The sequence below is a fragment of the Megascapheus bottae genome, chromosome 14 (genome assembly GCF_031878675.1).
Source record: "Megascapheus bottae isolate mThoBot1 chromosome 14, mThoBot2.hap1, whole genome shotgun sequence".
Taxonomy (NCBI): Eukaryota; Metazoa; Chordata; class Mammalia; order Rodentia; family Geomyidae; genus Megascapheus; species Megascapheus bottae.
The window spans coordinates 28,325,627-28,347,648 of record NC_143522.1 but is presented as its reverse complement, the minus strand read 5'-3'; the positions used below and the strand labels follow the sequence as shown (position 1 = coordinate 28,347,648).

Sequence of the window (22,022 nt, the reverse complement as noted above, 5' to 3'; positions counted from 1 at the left end):
TGCTTTGCACTTATGTTCATTTTCTTATTAAAGAAAACTCCTAGATCTCCAAGTTCTTTAAAAATACTAATTAATTGGGCCCTCCAACCAGCATTTTTCCCAAGGTGGATGATGAGGTAAATGCCTCTTACCTTTCTGTAGTCTCTTTAGGAGTCAGGACATGGGAGAGTAGAGGGAGTTCCAGGTCATTTGGAAGGCTGGTTTTCAAAGTGTAGGCCAAGGGGGTCACCATGAATGCTTTTTAGCGCCTCAGTTCCCACCTAGGGCCACAGAGCTAAGAAGTGAAAACCCAAGGCAGTGCCCCTTAAAGAGCTTGCCTGGAAAGCTCTGCCACCTTTTGCTCTAATCCTGATAAATCATCTGGCTTAGGCTCAAATACCTGTGCAGGGAGAGTTTAACTACAAGTACCTCAGCAGTGTTGGCATTGGGATTGACAGTTCTGGTTATATGCAGTGTACAATGCAGCAGCATCTTCCAGGAGTACTCCTGGCTCCTAGTATGGCCACTGAACATGTCTCCAGACACAGAGGGAAGGTCGTGAGCAAGGTCACCTCCTGCTGATAACCTCTTCCTCAGCCCCAACGCTCATTCTGGACAGGGGAGACATGGCCTTCCTGTCCCCCCATTATTTTATTTCTCCAATTCCTGACAGCCCTGTAGGAAAATTCTCCCCTGCTTTATGAACACCTGACTTGCTGTAGGCTCTAGGTACAGAGCCTAGTCTCTGGCCATAGCCTCCCTCCAACCCCTATGCTTTGGACCGTAGCAATCCTCCTCCCCTCACCCCAAGCACAGCCTTTTGGAGGTGACACTTGTGATTGTAGACCCTTGCTCTTTGATCAGAACTCTGGTCATTTTGTAGGTGAGTCCCTCCTATGAGTCAGATTTGAATTCTTTCTCGTCTGTTTTCTGAGAACATTTTGTCTAATTGAGATCCCCTTTGAGAGTCAGTGCCCAGATAAGGACAGAAAGTTCTTCAGGTAACATTTATTCTACCCTGTTCTTTGTAAGGTTAACCAAGGCCTAGTGAGTGGCATACAAAGATGGGTGAACCTTCTAGAAAGGACTTTGCAATTTGATTTCAAAGACATTGTATTTGCAAAAGCATGAGGCAATCTAAAGGCAGACGCAGGAAGAGAAGCCAGAATATGCCACTGCAGGAGATGACGTGAATGAGAACCAAAGCAGGCACTATTCTTGCCTACAGAGGTTGGTGGTGGGTACAGCAAGAGGGAGAGGCGGCATGTGATTGTCTCTGGATGACAAAGAGGGAATGCACCAGCATCAGAAAGAGCCTTGTCAATGGCCCAGGGACATAGCCACTTAAGAAAGAACAAAAGTGGAGTTCAAAACATGCCCAGAAATTCAGTGCCAAGTTGTGTGCATCTGATTGAGAAGGTCCGGACTGCCAGGACATTTCCTGCACATGACCTCAAGTTCTGATAAGCATAGAAGTGGCGCTGCTTTACCAGCCACTCAGATGACACCACCTGTGCTATCCTTACTCACAGAACTTGACTTTTGTGGTAAAAGCTTGCAGCAGGGTCAGAAATGCCAGCCATGGGAGAAGCCTGCCGCAAGTCTCCAAGGCTCCATCCACAGCACACAGCTGAGAGTCACAGGTCTCTGATTCTTGAAATTGTCTGTGAGACTCCGCAGAGGAGGTGCTGAAAACTGGCTTTAACACTGGTGAGCATCGCTTCTCTTTACCTGACACACGAGGAATAACCATAACCAGACTATTCATACATACATGTAAGTTTTCTGTTGGCTGTGGTTTCAGGGTTTGATGATACTTCTTCATCATTTCACGACAGTCCTCAAGGGTTATGAAGATATTTCTAAGTATCGGTTTATACAATTATTCTTTACCAAACAGTGTTGTTACCACAACTCAATTGCAGGATATTATCCAAAACAGAAAAACAAAAGAATCCATAAAAGGGAAATAAATAAATATTTCATTGTTCAACTTCCTCTACGTCTCAGAAGAATGGATCTATCATCAAGGGTGGAAAGGAAGTGTATTTACTGTGAGCAGTCTTCTCTAGCCTGTGCTCTTTGTGTTCCTCTCATAGGAAATACATGATCAGGATGAATAATAATATTTACTAATTTTGAGAATGGTCCAGGACTGGCCATGAAGCCCCACAGTAGAGTAGCAGCATAGAATGTGCAAGTCCTAGGGCTAGTTTAAGTCCTAGCACCACATACACAGATAAAAGTTCTTGCCAGTCATATATAAGTAATATATTGTCCTAAAGCTCCAAGAAATCACTTTAAAATTTGCTTCTCTGTTCTTATTCTGCTTATTATTCATGTGTAATTCACTAACTTTGTTTAGTTAAAGTTATAGGAGGGTCTAGAACAAGGGACTTAATTCCCATGGAAGGAATAAAGAAGCACCACACATTCTTTCATTGCACCTCTAAACCTCAAGACCTCGGGACACATCTACCTTTGGAAACCACATGCCTGAAGATTCTGTTAGTTGTGATGATGTTAACTTGGGGAACAGTCAGATGTAATTCAACACAACTGTGGTCTTATGGGAAGGGAATATTTGTATGCAGAGTTGTAAAGAAGGGAAAGGGGGGCGGGAGTGTGGCCTAGTGGTAGAGCGCTTGCCTAGCATGCACGAAGCCCTGGATTTGATTCTTTGATACCACATATAGAGAAAAAGCTGGAAGTGATGCTGTGGCTCAAGTGATAGAGCTCTAGCATCGAGGAAAGCCAACGACAGTGCTCAGGCCCTGTGTTCAAGCCCCAGGATTGGCAAATAAAAGAAGGGGAAGGGCTGTGTGGAGATGGGGGAGAGAGGTCAGGGTGTTGCCTGTCCACATCAAGCAAGGCTGAAAGTGAGGCCTGGAGCTGCTCTTAGCCTTGCCCATACTAGCCCTCAGGGTCTTGATTCCCATCACTGTGAGAGAATATTATTTTGTATTTCCACGGTACTTAGTCTCTGTCATCAACTGATCAGAGGTCTGTAAAAAAGAAGTTAAGAGAAGATGAAAGCCAGAAGGTAGATCACTGAGCTCTCAGAGCCTGCCCCTTAAGCCCACCTTATCAGTACAGGAAGACAGCAGGTTCTTGAAATAGAGTATGAGAACTACCAGAGTCTCGGGAGAGCATGGAGTAGAGGGGGCAATGCGGATGAACCAGACCATGAAGCTGCAGAAAAGTCAAGAAGGTGTCTGGAGGAAGAGAATTCACCTGGTAGCTGAGCCTCTGCCCCTGTCTTCAAGATGTGGGCAGTGGACATGGGGTCAAATCTAAGCAGCTCTGTTGTTAAGCACCAACCAGGATCCATAAGCCAAGTTTACTGCAGCCCATAGGCTGCCTGTGTACCCAATGATGTTCCTTCAAGGTGAACAGCATCTTCTCACTTTGCCAGAGATGTATGCTGAAGTCCAGAGGGATGTTGGTTATTCAAGTGGTTCGAGAAGGTACAGAGGTCCGTGGTTTCCATTGGGTCCAGGACTGGACAGACACTTAGCTGATGTTGGTGGATGGTCTGCCACACCTAGCACCTCTACTCCTCAGCCCACTCCTTCCATGTCTCTGTCCTAACAGACAGCTTACACAGCAGGGTAACGAGGAGCAAGAGTCAGTCCCTGGCTGTCCAGACTCACAGCCGGCCCACTCGTACATTAGCAGCAATAAAATGCATTCCAGAGGCTCTTTAGTTAGGACTAAATGAGCTATTTGAAGTGAACGGCTCTTGCAAACTGTAAATTGCCATATAAACATGAAACAGCAACTAAAACTGTTCAACTAAGATGGTCTCTGCACCCAGGTGCTCTTATTTTGAACAAACTTCCACTGGGGAAACATCAGTTTACTCTCAGAAAATCCACACTGCATCCCTGATAACTTCACCCGTAGCCAGCCACTCAGCCAATTAATAAAGTCCCCTCCACCAAGCAAGCTACCCTCTCAACCCTAAACAAGCTACAAGCCAGTTTCTGCTACAGAATTTTTGACTTAAACACAATGCCAGGTATCAGGGAGAGAATAAGAGATGCATACAAAGGTTACCAGGTAAGAAAGTTACTAGTAGCAAAGTATGTAGTTACTTAGTGACGGAGGTCACTAAAGGCATATTGCTTCCTCTAGAAAGGGATGAGGAGATCTGGGGAGCTGTGTTTGTGGCTTTCAGCCAGAGACCACTCCCTCCCAAGCTGCTGGGTAATTATACACATATCTGGGCAATGGCAGAGCCTGTACTTGCAACTGGCAAACTTTCTAGGAGATTAGCAGTTCCGTCTTCCTCCTTCTCTATAAGCCCTAGGCTGCCCCCACCCCACCGACTTCACCCACCCTCGTGGAATAATGCAAACCTTTTTTCCAATTCACCTCCCAAACAAACTTGTCAAAGAGGTGCGGTCTACGGAGTTGAAGAGGATGGTCAGATGAGCTGCGCATGCTCACGTTCAGATGGGTTTTTAGCCTCCTGCAATCCTCGGGCACACTGGATTGACATCATAGCTCTGAGTTTCCTGGCACCTTGGATCTGGAGGAAAGGCCCTTGTCTTCTGTAATAACAGAATTTAGGCAGAATTTATTGGTTCAAAACAAGCACAGCAAGAAGTCTGAGCCAACCCATGAGGCAGGCCTTACCCTGGTTCTTCTTGACATTCTGATGGACCATCTTCTGGGAAGAGCAGGCATTCCAAGCAGGCATTCCAAAGGACACCTGAGGCTGGTCTTTTAAAGTGAGTAGCATCTTCTCCCTTTGCCAGAGAAGTGTGTTGAAGCCCTTGATGAAAATCCAAACAAAAAAACAAAACTAGTCTCCAAATGAAAGCCCCGGCTTCATGTTCCAAAAATTGAGATTACAAATCTTAAAAAAAAAATCATCATTGGCAATCAGCTGGAGGTAAGATGGCCGAGATGTGGCTCATGGAAACAACAAGATGGCCACAATCTTAAAAGAAAGAGCCATATGTCTCTTGGGTGTGTCGATGGATTTCTAGCTAACCCAATTCTTTACTTCTCATGTGCATCTGGAAGAAAGGGTCCTTTCTTCCTCATATCCTCCCATTCCTATCCTTCCTGGCAGACACTGTGCAGGCCCTGAGGGCCCCAGAGCCACCATCACCGCCTCCTTTCCCTTGTGAAAGTCAGACCCCCACCAGGGTGGAGGGTGCTAATCCAGTCACTTCATGAGGGTCAGGGATGCGCTGAAGGACAACTCCAGAACTTCGCTACATGTAGCTAAGAGAGGTCCTGAGCCAGTGTGCGTGTGTGCGTGTGTGTGTGTGAGTCATCCTCCATGTGAAATCTAAGCAAGTCCAGAAGGGGAAGCCAGGGGGGGAGCTGTGATCCTAAGAACGATAGGGAGCCATGGAAACCCAGGGTTGGCACGGTGATGCAATTGCTCAACAGTGCACTTCTGTAATGTAGCCCAGTCCTACACCATGCATGGCATGCAGTGAATACAGAGCAGCAACACAACCCCATGCCTGTGCCACTCTGGCTATAGAGTGCAAAATGTGAGGATGTGAAGTGAATCAGATACAAGTTCTAAAGCTCCACATGACAGGTGAGAGACCGTGTGAGTTGTGTTGCTGAGATGGATGTCAGTGCTGGGTGCCAGCAGGCTCATGCATCAGAGAGGTTCCTGTATAAATCCACAGGGGTTGGAGAGTGAAGGGATGGAGTGGTATCAGGAAGGGGGACAAGGTTGTCTACACTGAGTTCCTAGGGTTCACATGTCATACAACTGCTCTGAGGGCCTCCCATGGGACTCAGAAAGGCAATCCAGGGAATGTTCTTCTGTACCTTAACTGGAAACACAAAGCTGACCTAGAGCAGGGCTGCTGTGAACTAGCAATGCTGAGGAAGAAAACTCAGCCCAATGACAGCTGGACCTGTGCATTTTGGGTATGCAGAAGAGGCCTGGTGGCTGAAGGACAGTCATGGAGCCCAGCGTGTACTGGAGGAAGCTGGCTAGACTGGCACTTCCAGGTGAGTGGCAGTGGGCATGCCTCTCTACTTCTCTAAGTCTCCATTCTTAAGAATGAAGATAACCGTAACGTGTGTCTCAAGCAAAGACTGGGTAAGGACTCAACATTATAGCACAGAGGTGGCAAGCATTCAGCAAAGCTGCTTCTACCATTATTAACATAACAGTGCACATCTCATCTGACCCAATGCAGTGCAAAGCAACAGTCATGTAAGGGCAGCCTGGGGTCAAAGGGCATCAGCACAAAGTGCAAGTCCGGAGTTCACCAGAAGGCAGTGGTTTCTTGTGGCCGAGCTTAGCTTCTGCAGACTTTTGGTTCTCTCAAAGTCTTGGGTTTCTGAGCCCAACCACAAGTCACTGACCAAACTCCAGTCATCTTACTATGAGTCATATTTATTAAAAATGTACCTCTATCCCTAGCTTTTGAGAGATTGAGAAGGATTGGTGTTAGAGGCTATCCCAGGCAAAATAGCTAACTAGATTCCTTCTCAATCCATAGCTGCATGCAGAGGCACGTTCCTATCACACCAAGATACATAGACAGCTGAGTCTGGGAGGATTTTAGTGCAGAAAAGTCCTTGACACTCTATCTCAGGCACTGTAGCAAAAGACAGGACCTCTAAAAGCAGGCAGACTATGGCACAGGAGTACTACTTAGGCAGAAATTGAGACACTATCCTAAAACATAAATGAAAACCAAGGCCAGAGGTATAGCTCATTGATAGCTCACTGACTAAGCAAGCCTGAGGCTCTGAGTCCAAACCTCAGTACTTCCCCCAAACCAAACACAAAGTCTCATTGTTTTGCATCCACAGTGATACTCTAACTGTGAACAGGGTTGTGTTGGCAGTTCTTATCAGATCTAATTCACAGATGTGTCTGATTTGGCCTATTTGCTGTTTAATTTAAAACAGATAGCAATAAACTTTTGAGATTTAGATTTACCACATTAAAATAAACGTCTATCTGAATGCCAGAAGACTGACAAAGCTTGAAATCACATGCCAACACTGCTACCAAAGCTTGTATCTCTGGAGTGACCATCTTCTTAAAGGAAAAGACTCTACTCTCCAAGTTACTAGAGTGAATTATTAGAGTAAATTAGATTTTTTTGCCAGTCCTGGGCTTGAGCTCAGGGCCTGAGCACTGTCCTTGGACTTTCTAAAGGCTAGAGCTCTACCACTTGAGCCTCAGCACCACTTTCGGCTTTTTTGTATGTATGTGGTACCAAGGAATCGAACCCGGGTCTTTGTGCATGTAGGCAAGCACTTTAACCACTAGGCCAAACTCCCAGCCCCTAGAGTAAATTAGATTTTGTTCTATATTTCTGATTTTCTCCTTCTCCTTCCTCTTCTTTTTGGGTGGATGATATAGACATTTGAATTCAGAGTCATATTTGTTAGGTCAGCCACATGATGCTGGTCATAATTTTTTGCTTAAGCTGGCCTGATTGTCCTACTTGTTCCCCTGCATAGAGGTATAGCAGGGTATTACTAACTTTTTGCCTAAGCAAATCTCCACCAATTTCCACCTCTTAGGTAGCTGGGATTATAGATATGAGCTACCATGTCCAGCCTGTCAACATCATTTTCTAATGCCAGTTTCTCCTCTTTAACTTCCTTAAATCCTGGGAATTTTGGAGATATTTATCTGATATGTTGGTTTCCCAACTATATTTCATACAAAAATCCTGTCTTTCTTTATGATGGATAACGTTAACTGGACTTTTCTGTTACTATAACAAAATGGTTGAGGATTGCTAATGTTATTTAAAAAAAACATTTCTTATGAGCACACAGTTCTGCAAGCCGCAGGAACTGGCACCAGCATCAACCTGACATGGTGAATGACATCTTAATTATAGGAATGTAAGTGCAAGGAGAATGCATATTGAGAGAACAGGGAAGTGGGGCATGGTCCTGAAAGACTACCCCAATCATTTCCTAGGGGAATGTCCCCAGTGGATAAGTGAGGAAGAGTCCCCACCTGTAGAGGTCCCACCACTCTCAATGTCACCACCTTGGAGATCAAGAGTCTCTCCCATGAAACCTTGAGAACCTATTGAAACCATATCTAACCCATGAGAATGTCCTTCCATTCATACTGAGCTGGGAAAACGCCTCCCAAATCACTCATAGAGGGCATATGTAGGTTGACACCAAGAAAAGCTAATTGATGGGGATTTTTGCTTTTTCTTTAATAGTGTTCTTTAAAGGCTCAGCTTGTCTATACTAGAATCTGGAGCTGGTATCAGATTTAGCTCACATTCAACCTCTTTGGTTTTCTACTCTGAAAGCATCTATATTTCATTGCTCTCCTCCAGGTGTTTTGCCACCTGACTGCTTCTGAGAAATACTTGGCCCAAAGTTCTGGTTCAAAGGAATCAAAACTTCTCTCTGCCCCAAGGGAAATGTCTTTCGACAGTTCCTCTTCTCAGCTTTCCCTTGATGAACTGGTGAGGTGGTAAAGAGACACATATGAAGATCCTGCCTTGCTTTGTGAAGCAAAACAAAACAAAAAGGGTAATAAAGCAGCAGACAGGCATGACACTTTCCCAGTAGCAACAGTGGCTACTTGCAGAATTTCATTTACTGGAGGACACTGTGTGTTCTTAAATATTCCATAGTGATTATCTGGCAAAATATCAAAACATTTTCTTTTGCAATACAAGTTGTCTTTGGTCAATAAATACCGCATGTGAAAATGTCCTGGAGGGTGGAGATTTATGAACTCAGCACAACAAACACACCCATAAATCAGGTGAGAAGGCTCTTAGGTAGCCCACCTGGCATTGTGCAGACCTCAGGATCATCCAGGGAGTGGGGGAGCCTGTGGGGTCCTGTCTGGGCTGGGCTCAGACCAACCTGTGGGAGGAAGAGATGAGCTTCTAAAAGCTCTATTTATTTCTCCACAAAGGGATGAAGACTTTTTCTTTGTACAGTTGAATATCTTTATTTCTAATTGATACCCACAGGGTATTTGCCCTCTCCTGGCATTCATAGACATTGGCAGAAAGAGACATATCCTGAAGGACAAGAGATTTGGGATTTTCCTTACAGGTATACCAGTTGTCTGTGTGGGCTTGGCTAAATCTCTCAAGTCCTCTGGAAGTTTGTATTCTGATCTGAGAAGTATGGATAATACTTATTATACAGCATTATTATTGGGGCTAAATAATGTATATGATGTAGCTAGCATCTTGTCTTGCCAATGGGAAGCAATTGTTGGAGTCTTTTTTTATAGGAAATATTTACAAGGTATCTGCAATCACAGCAGTCTTCCATAAATTACCCTTCCCTACCCTTCCCTTGACTGCAATTTAAGGGAGAATATAGACTGTACTCCATCATGACTAATAGCTTCCTCTAGATGCCAAAACCTTTTGTAGAGCCCATCTTTGGCATGGAATCCGATTTTGATCACTAGGATCCTCTTGGCCTCTAGCTTGATCCAGCTTTCCCCTAAGCCTGAGCCTGTCTACTTGGTTACCAACTATCACTCAAACCAAGGCTTTCGCAAGTTTTCTCCTCTGTTTCTGAATCTGAACCATGATTCTATGCCTTCCCATTCTTTTCCTCTTTACTTCCATCTTGCTTTCTTTTTGCTCTCCAGTCTCTCCTTTCTCCTCACCCTTTGTCAGTCCATACTCTCTAATAACTTAAATAGATCCACAGCCTCATTCCCTACTTTGTGTCCTGATGATTCCAGATGATCTACACCTTTTTCTCACCCCTTCCCTCTGAATCCCAACAGTGCACCTCGAGAAACATCTTCCAACGAACACTTCTACATCTCATAGATCTCAAATCCAACAATTTCAGAATTCCTGTCTGAATCAGAACTCTCTCTTTCCATAGTTGTTTTCAGCTTTTCGTATATACAGGATGTGGAGTAAGCAGATAGGTCCTGATCTGGACTTGTTGGGTTCACAGCTAATGTGCCACCTACACACCTCATCTAGGTAATGTTTACCACTGATGTACTAGTTGCCCAGGGTAAATATCAGAGTCAATTCTAGCACCGTCTTCCTGTCCTGTGTGATAAATATTGCTTCCTCTGCATCTGCTGTCCACAATGCTATTTTTGCCAGCCAAATACGTCATGTTATGTAGTTTCTACAGGACATGGAGTCTGGGAGTATTAAATAAGAAATTTCAGAAATATACAAATTCATTTACTTTAATTTGTACCTTTTCCTGAGTATTGTGATGCAATTTTGACCATCTTTCTGCATCTAGACCAAGACGTGAATTATCCTTTGTCAAGAGTATTCATATTTTATGTATTATCTTCCTGTTAGTAGCTACCTCTGTTTTCATATTGACTGTTGTGGTATTGCCCTGGTCTGTAAAAATGTTTAAGTAACTTTTATTTTACTTAATAAAGCCCCTAAATTACTTGGATCTTAGAAGTCTGGGTATGCCAAAGAGAAACCTAAAGTACTCAGTTCCACTGAAAAGCTGACAATAAGACTTACAATGTAGTAAGTATGTTGTTATAACAGTTTTCTTTTGTGGTTGGTTATTGCTGTTGATCTCTTACTATGCTGAATTCATAAGTGAAAAATATCATTGATATGTATGGATAGGAGAAAAATAGTATATAGGAAGTTTTATACCATCTGTAAATTGCTTGGGTGTCTGGGAATTTATCTTTGTGTATAAGGAGGGACATTGTGCTGCTAAGGACCCATATGGAACAGTACTGCAAGAGGGAAGACTTTTGCTGTTGGTCCATGCTGTACGGGATGCAAGCTGTAACTCTGGCTCTCAAGATGTCCTGAGGCTCTTCTCCTACATCAGATTCTATGTGATCATTGCATGGCTTGGATTTCAATCCCTCTCTTGATCATTTGGCAAGCTCATATTTCACCCAAAGTGGAGGATATTCTCCAGTGTCAACATGAGTTGACCTTTCTCTTTCTAAGCCCTGAGGGAGGGGGTTGTGCCACATGCATTACTCTGTTGTGGTACTTTTCTGTGACAGGCATATGCCTCATAGACAATAACCCCCCTTATCTAGCACCATGAGGTTGGAAGAGAGGCATGGAGGAAACTAGGATTTATCTGTGGAATCTGACTTCCTTTCATAGTACTTCCCTGTGACATTTCTTGTGCTATCCCTTTGAACAACTGCTTATATCCTGAGGTGCCATGCAGGGCAGGGTTGCCAAGTCATATAGAGTTTGTTGGTTTGTGGATTGATTTTTCTGAAATTCAGAATTCTTTTCTGTAAGAATACAGGTTGACTGCCCGCCTGGAGGGGATGGAAGTATATGGAGAGTCCGGCTGAATAGGAGTGTTGGTGGGTGTAAGACTCTGTCCCTATCTCCCTCTGGGACATCCTATGACCATACCCTCTCTGACATTTTAATGTTAAACATTCATTGGGCAGGAAACTCTTTGCTTTGCTGAAGTACTCTAACACATCTATTTCCTTCTTGTTCCTTTTCAAAGACCAAGAGGACACATGGCTTCATTTTCCACAGGAGGAGATGTGGACACTTAGAACTGTCACTTTTTCTTCTCCATAAACAATTGATGACCTATGAGGACTCAGGTCTTGGCTCTACCACTTACGAGATGACAATGGTGGCAACTCCAGGACCCCAGATTCTGGAGAATTCTGATGCCAAGTGCTTCCCCAGGCTTCTGTCACCTTTCCTACTCACCTTACCATTGCAATCATTGTTTTACAGGTAAGGAGTAAATAAGAGATGCTCCCCCCCCTGGGATCACTGTGGGGCAGGGTTGTGGGACAGTAGAACAGGACACAGCGCTGCCCTTCTCTGTAACCTAGAGAAGGATGGCAAACTGCAGTTACTTTCATGGACAGGCAGTATCAAGTGTGTTATTCTTAGTTCTGTACAGAAATCTGGTAGAAGTATAAGCAGGTACGTGGAAAAGATAGGACCATAGGACAAGGGAAGTGGCAGTAAGTGTGCTACTTGTAACATCTCATGCTATGTTGGTGTTCAGGATTCACTCATCTTTCCTTTGCCCTGGTAGTCCATGGATGGGCTTTGCATGCATGGACTGCATGAGTCCACTGTGTCCTCTGGTTTTGATCTATCAATTCTAGTGCTTTTATTCTAACACTCACAGGAGGACATGCATCAGTTCTTGACTCCATGTCCCACTAAGACTTGGTAAGATATAGGCTTGGTAAGGACCTAGACTTGGGGTCTCCCACACTTTTGGCTCAGAGTGAGGAATCACCTTTGTCATCTCCCTTAGCTTACCATGCTGCAGCTACGGGACCTCTCCTCCCAGTCTTGCTTGTCCTGGGCTCTTTGTGGCACTGATTCTTGATCTTTCTTGTCCATTTCGTCTCACACTCTTCTTCATCATTTTTTGGGATGTTGTCTGAATGATTGCCTATATCCAGGCTCTGGAATAGGGATCAGCAAACTACAATCAGGGTCAGGCCTGGTCCTTCACCTGTTTTTGCAGCCTGAGAGATGAGAATACATCTATATTTTTTAAATAATTCTGAAAACCAAGCAAACAACAAATTACCAAGACAACGAAGTCCACAAAGTCCAAACTATTTACCCATAACTCCCGCCAACCCTTCACCCTGTTGACCCTTCATCTTTTGCACCTCTATAAATTCCTTTTTAAAAACTGCTATTTTAAAAGTGATGGATAGAGGGGTGGGTTACCATTGCATATAGCAGGTAATGAGTACATTTCTTTTTTAACAGTGTCACTCTTTCCTTGTTTTCTCCTGGTTTTCCCCTGCCAAAACCACTCTACCACAAGTCATATAATTAATTTCCCACATAGTGTCTCATGAGTATCATTGTTGCATTCTGTTCACCTTTTGTCTCACCATTTCTGTGCTCCCCCTTGTCCTTTCCCTAAAAGATAAATTTACATACAAGACAAAAGGTACAAAAATAAGAAACAGTGACAAAGGAGGAAAGAAATCAAAATAACAGGAAACCTCTTATTTCTATTTCTCAGAGTTCATTTCGATAAACATTTTATATGATCATATGCTCATAGCTATTAAATCTTTGTGATCCTCTTGTAAGAATATCCTCCTTCTGTCTCAGTACAAGTCCAAGGGTAATTTTTTGCCTTTTATCATACAGTATATTTACTTGTAGATTTATAGGTACATTCTGGTTATAACAAATGAGGGAAACCATGCCGCCTGTTTCTTTGGGTCTGGCTTACTTGCTTAATATATTTTCCCCCAAGTCTTTACATTTCCTTATGAATGGCTCTCTATGGAAGCATAGAATTCCATTATGTATATATACCACATTTTCTTGATCCACTCATCTATTGAATGACATCTGGTTTGATTCCATATCTTGGCTCTCTCAAGCTGTATTGCAATGATCATTGTTGTGATTGTATCTTTAGTGTGGCCTTATTTGCGGTCTATTGGATAAATACACGTGTGGAATTGCTGCAACCTTTCCCCCTTGTTGACCATCTTTCTAACCATCTTACCACCTAGCTTCAAAGGTTCTACTCTACTTTGTCCAAGGTAGCATATACGTCTCCACAGTCTATGGAGGGAAGACATCCTGAAGGCAGTCTTTGAAGACAGCTCCACCATATATGGGCTGTATGGTGACTCTCCTGCCAGTCAGTTTCCCCATTCATGCCATGGATAGAATAATCGTGCCAAAACACAGAGTTGTTTAGGGCCCAGTGACTGTAAGACAATTCAAAATATGGAGCTATTTCGTTGTCCTTTGGTCCACAGGACAGCACCAACATCCCAGAGTCTGCTCTGAAAGCTGTCCCCAGCTGGGCTACAGACCCTTGCCTAAACTCCTTCCCTGAAGTCCTCTGTGTGACCTCCTAACCATCCATGGTTTAGCTCTCATCCTGTCTGGGTTGAAGTTTCTTGAATTTGAGTCCTCCTTGGTCTTCAGGTCTTTGATGCGGCCTGGTGATATGTCCTTCTGTTGTGCAGATGGAGAGTCTGGTGGGCTTACTGGAGACGGATGACACTTCCTGGGTGGAGAGATCTTGCTGTCTGTGCTTAGAAAGACATTCACCATTTCAATCTGTGGGCCAGTCTGAAATCTCCCCTCTCTCTCTTTTTCTTTCCAACATTCCAAGATGAAACCAAGCCTACTGTGCAGTAAAAATACTTTGAATGTCTCTCTCTTAAACAAACAAACAAACAAAAAAACAAAAATCCTCCTTAGAATACACATGACATACTTTGATGATTGCCCTCCAGGAGCTGGTGCCCAGCCTCAGAACCAGAGCCTCTAACTCCTGGCCCAGTCTTTCAGGAAAGAGATGAGTTGTGCACTAGGAGTGTTTGATAGGGAGCCAATGCTCACTTTCCTTGCTGGCCATCTGAAGTAGCCCCGTGTTCCTATTTCCTGAAAGGCATGAGAAGAAACAGTGGAACATTAACACAGGGAGGAGCTAGTGCAGCTTCCTTTTGTGTCCTAAGATCTGCACAATAGAAATGAGAAGTTTTTAAACTCTCACTGCTTTAAAGTCTAGTTTCTTGCCTGAACCCTGATTTATTTACATTTTCCACACAAAGAGAAGCATTGTAGTGTCCTGATGAAAACCACTGGGTAAAGAGCCAGGACCTCTAATTGCCACCTTCTTTACTTCAACAAGTCATGGTCTGTCCACTAACCTCAGTCTCTCCACCCCCAAATCAAGAAGCTGTGATGATAATTCTGGGGGAGAACAGCTGGAACTGCAAAATCTGACATGAGATACAGGACTCAGCAAGAAATACTTCTCTTAGTAGTGAGGATTATTCCTTTCGAAGATGTTACATATGGCTTCTACCTCATAGACTCCATCACAGGCTGGGAATGTGTATTCATTCAGTGGCAGATGTCCACAACCTGCTGTGGTAGCTTGCATCATTCCCATATCACAAAAGGTAAGGGTGAGAACACGTAACATGTGAATTAATATTCAAACCCTTACCATTTAGTAACTTTTATGTGTGAGGGAAGTTCTTATTTATGATACTCTGGTTGGGGGGGGGCTATCTTGGGTTGTCGCAATTATTTCAATAATGTACTTCCGATGGTGTTTGGGAGCTGTCTTAAACTGAAGTTGGCTCTTTACACAGTGTCTGAGATTCATTAAGACCAATTTAGAGCAATTTTCTTTTTTAGAAAATCAGAATTCCTTAATGAGTGCCCGATTTGCTTGTTCTTGCCTGTCATCAGTCCCCATATCATAAGAGGTTTTTTGTGATACATGTTTTGTAAACAGGAGACTAAAAAAAGTGAGGTCAATGTCTTTATAAAAGGGCCTCTTGCAGCCTGGAGTAAGTGGGTAGAAATTTAGAAGCCCCCAAAGGGTGAGAAAATGCAGAGCTTTTCCCCAAGTTATTTTAGTCTAGATCCCCTCTGTCATGGAGCTTCTCATAGCATGGATGTCCACGGAAATCTTCCTCCAATCTAAAATCTTAATTTTTCTCATTGATACTCCTTTTTCTCAGTTGATTTTCAAAATGATCTAGAGAGCTGGGTATAATTATTTCATCATATTCCCAAAGCAATGAGAATTTCCATCCAATATGGTACTCTGAATGAATGCAACATCTCTTCACTTCTATGAGCATGTATGAAAGAGCATATTCCTAAGTTCTATCAAACATATAATGGTGACCTAAAATAAGAATTAGCAATGTTTAGAGATCTGAAATGGAAGTTGCTTGAAACGAAAGGCTGTTGTGATTAGTAAGAACTGAATCACTGAGACTTATTTTGTAAGACCAGGCCAAGGGTTTTAGGCCCTACGAAGGTCTGAGAGCCCCATCAGGGTACCTTCGAGTGAGGTCTATACTTAGGCTGTGAGTCTTCAGTGAGGTTTGGGAATCTCCCTCCAAGGACTCTGCAATTTGGAGAGTCTGTAGAGCTCTGCTGGTCCCTACCCTGTGCTGTCATTGGAATGCTAGTCCTAAGGCTTGAGCAGTGTCTTCTGCACATACCAGTGTCTGGACTCACTATCAGATAGAGACTGTTTGGAATCAAGTCTGTCACATAGGGTGAGGTAGAACTGGAACTTGGAAATGCTGTAGTTGTGCCACAGGTATACCATGTGTGAGCCATGGCCACCCATCGAGGAGCTCCTGAAACAGAGCAAAGAGAAATCTCCCAGGGAAATCCACTCACAACAAGGAATCACAAAACATTAGAGACAGTAGAAGCCTCGGAGACAAACAAAACCATAGCATGGTGGCAGAGCACACACCCAGTGAAAAGAACACTTAGGGAATGTAGAAAGAAATTCAAGATGTTTTGGGTTTCATCAACGAAATAAAGGAGCGAGTGAGAAACCACAGGTTTAAAAAGAAGGCTCTGGATGAGAAGAGATTGATTTTTCCCCCTCTTAAATAACAGAGCTAGATAAAACAATTATTTTGTAAAAATTTCAAAGCCAGATGATTGGGAGAGGGTGAGGGAGGGAAAGTGGGAGAAAAACATGAGAAGGAGTAGCAATATTCAAGAAGTAATGTACCTACTACCTAACAGTGTAACTGTAACCCCTCTATATGTTATCCCGACAATAAAATACAATAAAAAAAGAAAAAAATTAAAATATAAAAATACCTCTTTGAAAATTAAAAAGGAAACTTAAAAATTGTATGGAGTAAAAAACCCATATCAGAGCAGTGCAAAGACAGAGCCCAGCACCCTCCCAGAATCTAGAACACCCTCTGTTGTATTGTTGGGGAAAAGCATGAGTGGATGGAAACCATCTGAATGTGTGCTGTATACAAGCATGCCTTTCGAGCAATATCCCAGCCACTGAGGTCAGTAGGAAAGCCCTTTTCATGCAACTGCTGAAAAGAAAATCTCAAAAGCAACCAGAGAAAACTTTTAAAAAATGACAACACACCAAAGCCACATTTCCTACGAAGGAATGCATACTATGCAGATATCAGACTTCTCATCCCAGGGCAGATCTGTTGTGTTGGTCCCACAGTGCTGCAGGCACAAAGCCATGTGGGAAGCACTTTCCACCTTCTCCATTTCCTTTCCGCTGTCCCCGGACCCTTTCCAACAGCAACTCACCAGTATCTCTAAACTCCTTGGCAGAAGAGGATCTACCATGAGGGATCTGCTATCTGGGAGAGATGGTGGCAGGGCCTGAATGATACATTTTGTAACCGAGCAGAGTCCCAATGGGATCTGCAGAGCTTTCAGCCTTTCTTCCCTTTGCACTTGCTCCTTAACCAAAGACGACATCCATCCTGTCTTCAGACTCTGTGTTTCCAGCACAGGACTCTTCGAGGCGTAACCAGGGATTGAAGGGCTGGCAAAGCCAGGCATTTGGTGATTTTTCAGTGGGAATCTGCACTCAGCTTACAAAGGTTTTCAATGGATTCAAGCTGCAGGCCTTGGCCTATCCTCGCCCCATCTCAGCATCCAGCCAGGCCTTCCGTGGAGGTTCCAGAAGCAGCCAAAGGGAATTTTCGCTGTAGCTCTTAGTGTTCTACAAATGGCAAACCTGTCCTTGCCTCTCTCCTCTCCTTTTCCATTGCTCATATACATAGAAATTGTCATCCAAAATTCTCTAAAGACCTCCATAAATGTGCTTTTATCGGAGAAAAATTAATTCTGTTCAAAGCACTGTGCTACTCACTAGGAATACAGAGATCAAAGTCTTGAGTCTCCAGCAACTCCCAATCTAGAGAGAAGTGTGATTCCTAAATAGAAAGTGATAATTAATATTTATCAGAGACTTCCTTTTAGGCTTGTTGTTATTTAATCCTTTGCACATGGTGACATCCATGAATCCTCCAAACAAACACCTCTCTGTAAAAGGAATGACTGTCAACTTCATTTTGAAGTGAGAGGGCCCCAGTCACTGTGGATTCTGCAAGCCTTTCTCTCCTTGTCACAGACATGGTGTAGGAGCTGCAAGACACAGGCTTATTCTAAGCATGTTCACATGAGGCCTTAGAAAGAACATTTCAATGCCAGGCACATAGTGGGTGCTCAAGTGACATCTGTGGAACAAGTCTATTTGCTCGGACACTGTCTCTGAGCTAGTGTTTAGCTTAATACAAAGAACTAAACTGCAGTAAAAGCCAACAATGTGTCTATTACATGCCCATGTCTGTTTTAGACCATTCACAGAATAATTATCAGGATGGCTAACAATGGATGATTTATTATAAATATCAGCTTTGCTGCTTGTTAATTCAGAACCAAAATATTTGCCCATTTCCATCCCAAAGGGAGAAATCTAGTTAGCTTGTTCTCCATATTATAACTATGAAATTAAATTAAATGATGGGAATGAATTGCATGGGGGTAAATAAACTATTTAATTTAATTCACAGGATGAAGAATAATACTGAATACATCTATAGTTGCCTAAATAAACCAATTAACAATTTTCTCTTTAGACATCACAAGCCAACAGTTCAGCCATGAGAAAAGGGGAGAAAAAGATGAAAGAAAAGACAAAAAATACATTTGTTAATTAAGTGTAATCCATGTGGATCTTGGCTCTCGCTCTCTTGATCTCTCGTGATTCCAGATGTTTCTCTTTTTCTTGCCTTCCAGGTTCATTTTTTTTAAAACTTTTATTTTATTTATTTTTATCACAGATGAGTGAAAATAAGCCCATGTGTTTGAAGATGGCATGACTTCATTCCCACAGCAAGTACCTAAGGAAGGACTGATGGTGAGCAGTATTAACACAGGGCAAGGAAGAATTCCTGCTCAGCAGTCAATCAGATTTAAGTGTCAGTTCTTGGCAATCCTCATGGCCAGGGCCCTGAAGAGGCCAGTTTCATGGTCTTCTTCAACCTCAGACTCGTCTCTGGAGGGGCATGCTGGAGTGTCCTGGTTTCAGTCAGGTGTTTTCCCAGTGTTCTGTCGTGAAAAGAGAATTGAGCGGAACACATGCTGGTAATCTCAGAAGCACAGACGGACTAAAGAGGAAGTAAATTTACTCTCTGAAAAGGTAGTTGGCTCTGGGTGAGAGAGCTCCAGTCCCCCAAGAAATGGTGTCTGGGATACTCCAAGGGTGCTCAGAGTCTAGGAGTATACAGGAGGATTCCTTTTGGAGGATAGTTGAGAGTGGCAGGTGGTGGTTATGTAAGTTTAACAATTGCACATGCCCATTCTTGAATGCATTCTGGTACAATACTAATATGCAGTGCGGAAGTATGAAACTTTCATTAGTGGTTTCTCCTGAAAGTTCATTTAAAAACAGTCAAGTGCACTCCTGTGAATGTGCCAGGAAGGGGGATTTTGTTTTGATGGGAAGTGCTTCCTCATCCAGATGTGGCCTGGTTCGAGGTGCTTTGGGATGGTAATGAGAAGGGGAGTTAAAAGGGGCTGTAGGGCAGACCTCAGGCATGGATGGATCAGTGGACTGGTCTTGTAGGTGGCCCTGGGAACTATGGACCCTGTTTTATCCATCAACCTCAGGCATGGTCACATGACAGGGACAGCGTCATTCTGAGAGTCAGAGTAGATGTTCATCAGTGATTTCCTGAGCATCGCATGCAAGCTTGGGTGATAACTGGAGTAGAAGGGAGTGATGATAGATAAATGGGGATCCTGTAGGACCTTAACAGTCCAGTGGGCAAGGCCAGCTTGGTTCTATATAGTTAACAGAATTGGAATCTGATAAGAAATGCATTCAAATGAGAGGCCAGAGTTGAGTCAGATTTTAAGTTAATGTCATGAACTTGGCAAGTCTCAGAGAACATGGGCTTTGGGAAGCCACCGATTTGTTCACCAATTACCACTTCCAGCCCTGCAAAGCTGGATCTCTGTGGCTGAGGCTACACTACCTGTGGCAAGCTGGGATTTTTAGCAGGCTGCCTACTTCAGGCTGGCCCAGGGCTGTGTCCACAAAGGAAAGACTAGTTTTGGTGTCAGGGCGAGGGTCTTGACCCAGTGTTGTGGGCCTGGGACAAACCACCTGGGGCCTGGGCCAAACCAGGCTGGGCACAAGAGCTTCCCACTCCTGTGAAGTGGGAGTAGGGAAGGGTTTGTTCAGTGTGATGACTCTGTAAGGAGAGGATCTCCAGCTACTGGTGCAGCTCTGTTCTTGGGAGAGGGGATTCATGAATTATACACGTATTGGATACTTCATCAGATCTGGCAGAAACACGAAGTGAAGTAACTGGTAGGATAGACAGAGATGAAGCCCAAGGACTCCAGAGGCAAATGGTCCTCACAGCGATACGAAACCTTTTTCTCTGCCAAGGGCCATTAGGATATTCATAATACCATTACACCACATACACAATGATCAAAATAGCACACAGGCTGTGGGTAACTGAAAAGAAACTTAGGTGTCTGCCTGTGTCAAATGGGTTCATGGGCTTTATCCCACCGGTGGGGTGGTCTTTTATGATCTTTAGAAACAGGATAGGTATTTTATGAGTGTTTGGCCAGGGCCACAGTGTCACACAGTACCATAGGGAAATAAAACCAACTGAAACGTGGAGATCAGCAAAGACATTCTGGAAAATCCACCTACTGTAAGAGAAAGAGCAAAAGGGTTGGTCAACAGCCCAACATGTTTTATTTGGTAATGAAATGTAGACAAAATAGCGAATGAGAGAGAGAGAGAGAGAGAGAGAGAGAGAGAGAGAGAGAGAGAGAGAGAGAGAGAGAGAGAGAGAGAGAGAGAGGACACAACAGAGAGACAGAGACAGAGGGAGAGTCAGGAGGGGTGGGGGAAGGATTTCCCCTACTCCTCCCAGCTACAGTTCTGTCCCATGTTTTGGTACTAAAAGGTCAGAAAGGTCAACCTCAACAGACCAACGGGCTAACAGGCTTTGTTCAGGAAGAAAGCCTGGGAAGGACAAACAAGTCTTCTTCAGCCCGGCTGAAGGGGAGATGGTGTGCCCTCCTGACAAGAACATTAGGCAAACACGTGGAGTCAGGAAGGGAGCTGGAGTGGAGTGAGTTAGAGTCAGGGTGAGTGAGCGATGTTATTTTGACGGAGGAGTTTCCAGGTTTCAACAGCATCTGTTAGCACCTAGTTCTCAAGGACTCACTGAGAAAGGTTCTTTGGATGATTCTGGCCATTTGGCTGCCCATACTTAGACCCAGCCTGTGTCTTTCGTCTTTCTTCAAAGATGGATTAATGTTCATTGAGTGATTTTCAAATGCATGGAGTTCTAACAAGGTACTTTATAAAATTAAAAGATATCAATTCTCTCCATTACTCTGTGACAGGTATTTTATTGCCATAGTCCAAGATCTTTTTTTTTTAAATGAAAGCCCCAAAGAACATAAATAATCCCACTGAGATCACGTGGCTTAGATCTACTGGATCTGATTTGTCATAACCTGGCTCAAAAACGTTGTTATTCATTTAACAGAATCACAGAGGAAGATGGAATTAGAAGCCATCTGGCTTTTCCACTTCACATCCAATGAGAAGATCTCTTGCTCCACGCCCTTGACAGAAGCAGCCCTTATTCACATGTTAGCATAGGCTTATCTTTTCTCATTACAGAGTTCTCAACCCTGACACCTTTCTTCTCCTACTCCTTCTCCTTTTCCTTTTCCATCTCTTCCTCCTCTCTACCCTTCTCTTCCTTCTTTTGTTATTTTGAGATTGTTCCAACATTTTGGATCATCCAAAGTCTTCTGCTTTTAAGTCAGAGTTCGCTTGGTGAGGTAGATTACCTTGGTCATGGATGAGACAATTCACTCTTTTTTGGCAACAGTAATTGTAAATAGAAAAGCTGTTGATGGGCACATAAGGGGACTGTCCATTTGAATGGCTGCGGCTATGGCCTGTGCACCATCACTTTCCCTTTTGATATTTGAAGGACTTGGTAGGACCTGCCTCCTATTCTGTACTTATTTTAATGCCTCTTACCCAAGCCACACCCAGGTTCATCTCTTTCTTGGTAAAAAGCACTGATATAAAAATCTAACTTCCTTCTAAGGCAAGATCTATGCTTGGCAGGTCTTCTAGACGTGGATGTTTCTGAACCAGAAGGGAAGCAGATATCTGGGCAGTGTTTGCAATGGAGAACAATGGCGTCTTCCTGAGATGGGAGTGTGTTGAGGCTGGTGGGGTGGTAGACCCGCTATGAACTTGGGGTT

General features: G+C 43.6%; 1 long non-coding RNA gene across 1 annotated transcript; it reads left to right on the top strand.

Annotated features, from left to right (window-relative positions):
* The first annotated feature begins 5,460 nt into the window (after nt 1-5,460).
* On the top strand, nt 5,461-21,370 carry LOC150054899 (uncharacterized). Its single transcript, XR_016537674.1, has 3 exons — nt 5,461-5,545; nt 18,545-18,621; nt 21,287-21,370. It is a non-coding gene; the product is annotated as an uncharacterized LOC150054899 (long non-coding RNA).
* Nucleotides 21,371-22,022: the final 652 nt, after the last annotated feature.